The 7,078-nt window shown below is 39.1% G+C and overlaps 1 pseudogene; it reads right to left on the reverse strand.

Annotated features, from left to right (window-relative positions):
- Positions 1-2,148: 2,148 nt before the first annotated feature.
- LOC132507509 (mitochondrial import inner membrane translocase subunit Tim9-like) lies at positions 2,149-2,508 on the reverse strand (annotated as a pseudogene).
- Between the last annotated feature and the right edge of the window lie 4,570 nt (positions 2,509-7,078).

Genomic DNA, 7,078 nt, shown 5'->3' on the forward strand with positions numbered 1-7,078 from the left:
GTCACTTCATGTCATTCTTAAGAACTTCTAACGATCTTTCCCTGCTCGTAGGATAAAGTCCTTTCTCTGGCATTCAGCACTCTCCATGACTGAGGCCCAACTGTGGTATCAGCTACAACACTCACCAAAGTCATTTTCATTATTTCTTTGATCATGTCGTGTACTTTTGCATCTTAAATTTTTTCAGGGTAGAGTCTAAAACTCCTCACTCCTAATTGTAACACTAGAACATAATTTCTCTTGGTTGAGATATACCAGCTTACTTTTTACTTGCACTCATTAGAGGAACACGTTGACTCTTTGCTTAGAGGACCACCTTCTTGTGGTGCTCAGAATGGCTCTGCTTTCCTTTGTTTATTAATGTTTCGTTACACTAGAATACCCATCCTTTTCTCCCATCACTTCTTCTCTTTTCAAAGCCCAGATTTGAGACTTCTTCCATTTAACTTTCTCTGATGTACCTTCCTCAAGTCAGAAGTATTTATTCCTTCTATGATCTCACAGAATATTTTAATGTCTGCTTCTTGGGCAGGGACACTGTGACTTACACATTTTCATGTTTCCTGAACTAATCATCCATTACAGGGTGATATGTGTGTATTACTAACATGTAGAAAGGGCTCAGTAAATGTTTCATAATAAAGTCACATCTCTTGAAGGTCCCTTTAAGTTCTTTGATTCTAAAATTATTATTCATTCTTTATTTCTTTACACTTCTTATTGCATTGGGATAAATATTTCTCCCTGAGGGTGGAAATATGTTAGGGTTAATCTGCAAATTAAAAGTATATAAGAATTTTAATCACAGTATAATTAAGACCTAGGGTTTTTTTTTGAAATGCCAGTCAGTATTGCCATAAAAGAGTAATGAGCTCCTTTCTGGACTTCCCTGGCGGTGCAGTGGTTGAGAATCCAACTGCCAGTGCAGGGGACATGGGTTTGATCTCTGGTCCAGGAAGACCCCACATGCTGCGGAGTAACAAAGCCCACACACCACAACTACTGAGCTTGCACGCCACAACTACTGAAGCCCGTGCACCTAGAGCCCGTGCTCTGCAACAAGAGAAGCCACCGCAGTGAGAAACCCACATACTGCAATGAAGAGTAGCCCCCACTCACCACAACTAGAGAACGCCAGCGTGCAGCAACAAAGACCCAGCGCAGCCAAAACAAAACAAAACAAAAAAACAATCCCACTTAAAAAAAAGCAAAAGAGTAATGAGCTCCTTTCTCATGAAAACAATAGTCTGTGGGAAGTTTTTTTTTTTTTAAGGAAGTAAGCTTGAAAAGTGTCAATTTTATTACCATTTCAATTAAAAATTTTTGTCTTTATTTTCTGTATGAGACTAACCTATACAAGATATTGATTAAGCATGAAGTCAGGACTCAAGATATCCCATCTATTTACTATAGTTTGTATTAGTAACTTCAATACTTAGAGAAAAAATAAAAGTTAGTAGTGCAAACCAATATCCAGTTCTCCTTTCTTTCCTGGGAATACAAGGCTACAATTTGCAGTCTGCTTGCACCTAAGCGGAGCCATGTTACAGCTCTGGCCAAGTAAATATGAATGGGAGTGACGTGTGGCAGTAGAAAAGCAAACACCATCCTTTCATTCTGTTCTCTTGTCTTAGCAATCATGAAGGAGGCTACATGGTAAGGTAACCACAGTGTGAAAGCAGCCTGAATTATTTTTCTTTTAAAGCAAGTAACTGTTTTATGTATTTACCATCAGTGTGAGGCAGATGTAAATGAACAGGAATATCTAGAGGATAATTCCTATTGAAAAACATTTCAAGGTGTCCACAGACTGGTCAGAATACTATGGTACTATATGGTATAAACAACTAGTCAGTGATATTTCCATTTATTTCACTTTTAGTAATAAAACATTTTTCTTATACACGATTGAACACATATTTTACTTTAAAATTAATAGTCACAGTTGAGGAAATAATGGTTTATTTTTCTAATCAAGTGGCCAAGCTGCTCAATCTTAAAACCATAACAAATGTTGCACCTTCTTATTTTAACTAAACAGGAAGACCTTCTGTTTTGATTATTCCTGGTAAATTGCAACTTTGTTTCTCACTAGTTTCCATTTGCCAAACAGTCATGACAAAGAGTTTAACCTGGTGGCTACTGCTTTCAAGGGATTCTATCAGATGAATCCTCATTTCCAGTGCAAAAGGACTGCTGTTGGCAGTCCTTTGCTGAAAGTCCATCCATCAGGACTTCTCTACTGTGGTTAGGTAAGAGTCGTGCTTTTGCTGTCAGGGCTTCATTCTGCTGAATATGATATTTCTGAAATTTAATGGATATTCTTTGCATCATTTAAAAATATTTCTATAAGCAATGTTCTGTGCAGGTTATCTCAACAGGTATTACTTCTCTTCCTGTGAAGTCTTTAACATAATCCAAAAAGCATGTTTCTTTAAGTTTATAGTAGGTTCCAAGAAGTTCATTGAACTATTTGAACTGATCAGATTCTGGTATTTGTGCAGCCATATTCTTTTGGTATGTTTATCAGTCACTTTTTCTGATGCATGAGTTTCCTTTCTTTTCTGGAAAAGCAGCTAAACTTTGCTTGAATGTCTCCTGTGAGGCCTGATTTCTTCCTTAAGCACAGGCTCTCCCATTTGGTACCAGTATGAGACAGAGAGGCTAGTCTTGGGACAGAGGGTTGGGGTATGGGTGGGTGCCTGGCAGCTGGATGGCAGAGAACCTAATGTTAGCACTTGATTTGTTGAGTCACCACATGGGGACAGCTGCCCCAGAGAGTTGCCAGGACCTACAGTGGTTTTTGCTTGAGTGTAAAATAATTTTTACATGTTTAAACCAGTGAGAATTTGGATTAATTTGTCCCTGAAGAATCACTTGTCCTAATCTGACTAATATGGGTGGCACTGGGAATTGCAGTCATTAGAGATAGAGAAGAAAGCCTGTAATAGCAATAGCTAGCCCTTATTAAGCACTTACTCTCCAGGATTTGTCCCATGTACTTGAATGAATTGTCTTTTTTTTTTTTTTTTTTTTTCGGTACGCGGGCCTCTCACTGCTGTGGCCTCTCCTGTTGCGGAGCACAGGCTCCGGACGTGCAGGTTCAGCGGCCATGGCTCACGGGCCCAGCCGCTCCGCGGCATGTGGGATCTTCCCGGACCGGGGCACGAACCCGTGTCCCCTGCATCGGCAGGCAGACTCTCAACCACTGCGCCACCAGGGAAGCCCCACACAGAGGAATTTAATAGCACACCTAGGGTCACAGAGTTTATAAGGTTTAGAGCTGGGATTCAAACCTGCATTTGGTATGATACCAAGGTTCCTTTACTTCCTGAATATGCTCTAGAGTCATTTGGTTTATTCACGTGTTTGTAACTGTCTAAGTCAATGCAAAAATAAGACTTGTTTCTCAGGTGTCAGGTGAAATAGTTTTTAGAGGAGCATGGTAGATTTTTGTCTTCCAAGAAATTTCTTAAGATTTATGGAACTTTATTTCCTTAGGGGCAAAAGGGGAAATTTCTGTTTCATATGACCTGCTTTGTTTTTATAGTATGTTGGGCCCATATGTTGGGCATAGAATAGTATTAGAGCCAAGTTCTTTTAGGATTTAGGAATGCTGATGTGATTAATTTGATCTGATTTAACAGTGATGACAGCATAGAACAATCAACAATTTTAATAAATTAAATTTCATTTATGTGTCTTCTCGGAAGGACTCTGTCAGTTTAAGTAAGACTTGGTGCCTTGGTTGACTATGAAATTTGTTTTTTTCTTTTGGCTGCGTTGGGTCTTCATTGCTGTGTGCGGGCTTTCTCTAGTTGCAGCGAGCAGGGGCTACTCTTCATTGCAGTGCGCGGGCTTCTCATTGCAGTGGCTTCTCTTGTTGTGGAGCACGGGCTCTAGGCGTGAGAGCTTCAGTAGTTGTGGCACACTGGCTTAGTTGCTCTGCGGCATGTGGGATCTTCCTGGACCAGGGATCAAACTCCTGTCCCCTGCAGTGGCAGGCGGATTCTTAATCACTGCGCCACCAGGGAAGTCCCGCCTATGAAGTTTTGAACTGAGCCTGGCTCTTCACTATGAGGATCAAATCCTGAAGTCCTGGCTGTACTCATCCAGCATGTCTTTGACTCCTTAAGGAATTATTACTTTAATGAAGATGAAATCTATTACTTTAAACATTTTTTTCTTGATAATAAAAATTCAACCATGACCCTCATTAATGAACTGGCAAATTATTTTACTCTACCCTGTTAAATGTATTAGTTGGTATGGCTTGCTTTGGAGATATTTTTAAATACATTTTTTTGATAGGTATTTAAAAATATTGATTCTTCAGAGCACCCTGAAGAATCTGGGAGAAGTCTGGAGGCAGGGAAAACACAAGATGAACTGAGACATCTTGTTGGGCAAGAAAGGAGGGAAATACTCAAAGACTAATGGGGGTGTGTGTGAAAAGATATTCAAGTCAGCTTGAAGGGATTACTCTTGGCAATACTGGGGGACTGTTTGAACATAAAAAAGAATACTGACTGTGACTGATTGTAGAAAGAGAAGAGGAGCCTTTTATAAGTAACTTAAGGGGAACAATTCACTGTAGAAGCAGTATATGCAGGTTAAGAGCTTGGTCTGGGTTCCAATCCTTGGTCTGAGTTTACTCTTTGCTTGTAAGTTCTTAAACCTTTCTATGCCTCAGTTTCCACATCTGTAATGCGGGAATAATAATAATAATAACGACAGCAACAACTACCTCAGATGGGTGATAAGAGAATTAGCTAAGATAAAATTTCTAAGTAAAGTATTTAGAACAGTCCCTGCCACATATATCATGTGCTAAATAATTGTTATGTATTATATTACTTTTATTATTATTGTCTATAATGCCCACTACCCATTAGGGAACGGCCATACCAGCCCTGGGCTTTTTGTTGTTGTTATGGAAAATTGGTTTTTTTTTTTCCCCAGCTTTTTTGAGATATAATTGACATATAACATTGTGCAAGTTTAAGGCATGCAATGTATTGACTTGATACACATATATTGCAAAATGATTACCACAGTAGTGTTAGTTAATACCTCTATCACCTCACATAATTACCATTTTCTTTTTGTGGTGAGAACATTTAAGATCTACTCTCTTAATAACTTTCAAGTATATAATACAGTATTGTTAACTGTAATCCCCATACTGTACATTAGATCCTCAGAACTTACTCATCTTATACCTGGAACTTTGTACCTTTGATCAACATCTGCATTTTCCCCACACTCCAGGCCCTGGTAACCACCATTCTGTTCTCTTATAGTATTCTTATCTGGCTTTGGTATCAAGGGAATGCTGGCTTTATAAAATGTGTTTGGGGGTCTTTCCTCTACTTCAGTCTTTTCAAAGAGTTGAGAAGGATTGGTATTAATTCATTAATGTTTGGTAGAATTCACCAGGGAAATCATCTGATTCTGGGCTTTTCTTTGTTGGGAGATTTTTTTTTTTTTTTTGTGGTACGCGGGCCTCTCACTGCTGTGGCCTCTCCCGTTGCTGAGTACAGGCTCCGGACACGCAGGCTCAGCGGCCATGGCTCACGGGCCCAGCCGCTCCGCGGCATGTGGGATCTTCCCGGACCGGGGCACGAACCCGTGTCCCCTGCATCGGCAGGCGGACTTTCAACCACTGCGCCACCAGGGAAGCCCCTGTGTGCAGGTTTTTGTGTGAACATAAGTTTTCACCTGTTTTGGGGTAAATACCAAGGAGTGCAATGGCTGGATTTTATGGTAAAGTACGTTTAGTTTTGTAAGAAACTGCCAAACTGTCTTACAAAACGGCCGCACCATTTTGCATTCTCACTAGCAGTGAATGAGAGTTCCTACTGCTCCACATCCTCATTAGCATTTGCTAATGTCAGTGTTGTGACTTTTGGCCATTTTAATAGGTGTGTAGTGGTTTCTCATTGTTGTTCTAATTTGCATTTCCCTGAAGACATAAGGTGTGGAGAATCTGTACATGTGCTTATTTGCCATCTGTATATCTTCTTTGGTGAGGTGTCTATTAAAGTCTTTGGCCCATTTTTTTAATTGGGTTGTTTTCTTATTATTGTTTTTTAAGAGTCTTTGTATATTTTGGATAGCAGTCCTTTATCAGACTTATCTTTTGCAAATATTTTCTCCCAGTCTGTGGCTTGTCTTCTCATTCTCTTGGTGTCTTTCACAAAGCAGAAGTTTTAATTTTAATGAAGTCAAGCTTATCAATTATTTCTTTCATGGACCATGCCTTTGGTGTTGTATCTAAAATGTCATTGCCATACCCAAGTTTTTCTGGCCTTTCCCCTGTGTTACCTTCTAGGAATTTTATAGTTTGCATTTTACATGTAGGACTGTGATCCATTTTGAGTTAATTTTTGTGAAGGGAGTAAGGTCTGTATCTAGATACTTTTTTTTTTTTTGGTATGTGGATGTCCAGCACCGTTTGTTGAAAAGACTATCTTTGCTCCATTGTATTATCTTTGCTCCTTAGTGAAAGATGAGTTGACTATATTTATGAGGGTCTATTTCTGACTCTATTCAGTTCTGTTTTGTTTTCTCCTGTAAATTCCTCTTCTCTATTCTGTAACTAGCCTAGAGGAAAGGGTTGGCTTTGTTTATGCTACTGAGTATGTTGTGCAGTTCCCATGTCAGTGTTTCAACATAATATATTATTTAAGGACCATCACTTAGGACTTAACCAAATTTCTATCAGAATTCAAGGTCCTTGATGAAATATATGGGTGGCATAGCTGCTCTTAAGAAACCAACATTCTAACAGGAAGAAAAATATCCTCAAGAGCATCTTGCTTCTACTTTTTCTCCCCTAATCTATCTAGATTGTACGTGGCAGATAAGGAATTTTCAGCAATACTTAAAGGAAGGGACGGACTCTCTGTTTCTTTTTCTTTCTCTGCCTTTCTATTCCTTTCTATATTTTGTCTCCATCTGTTTGAATCCTTGTCTTGCATTTACAGTAATATTCCTCTTATGAAACATTTGCATATGTGGATTTATTTCCATAAATTTGTCCTAAAACTGTAAGACTTTCAGTTCACATTTTATA

The sequence above is a fragment of the Lagenorhynchus albirostris genome, chromosome 16 (assembly GCF_949774975.1).
Source record: "Lagenorhynchus albirostris chromosome 16, mLagAlb1.1, whole genome shotgun sequence".
Taxonomy (NCBI): Eukaryota; Metazoa; Chordata; class Mammalia; order Artiodactyla; family Delphinidae; genus Lagenorhynchus; species Lagenorhynchus albirostris.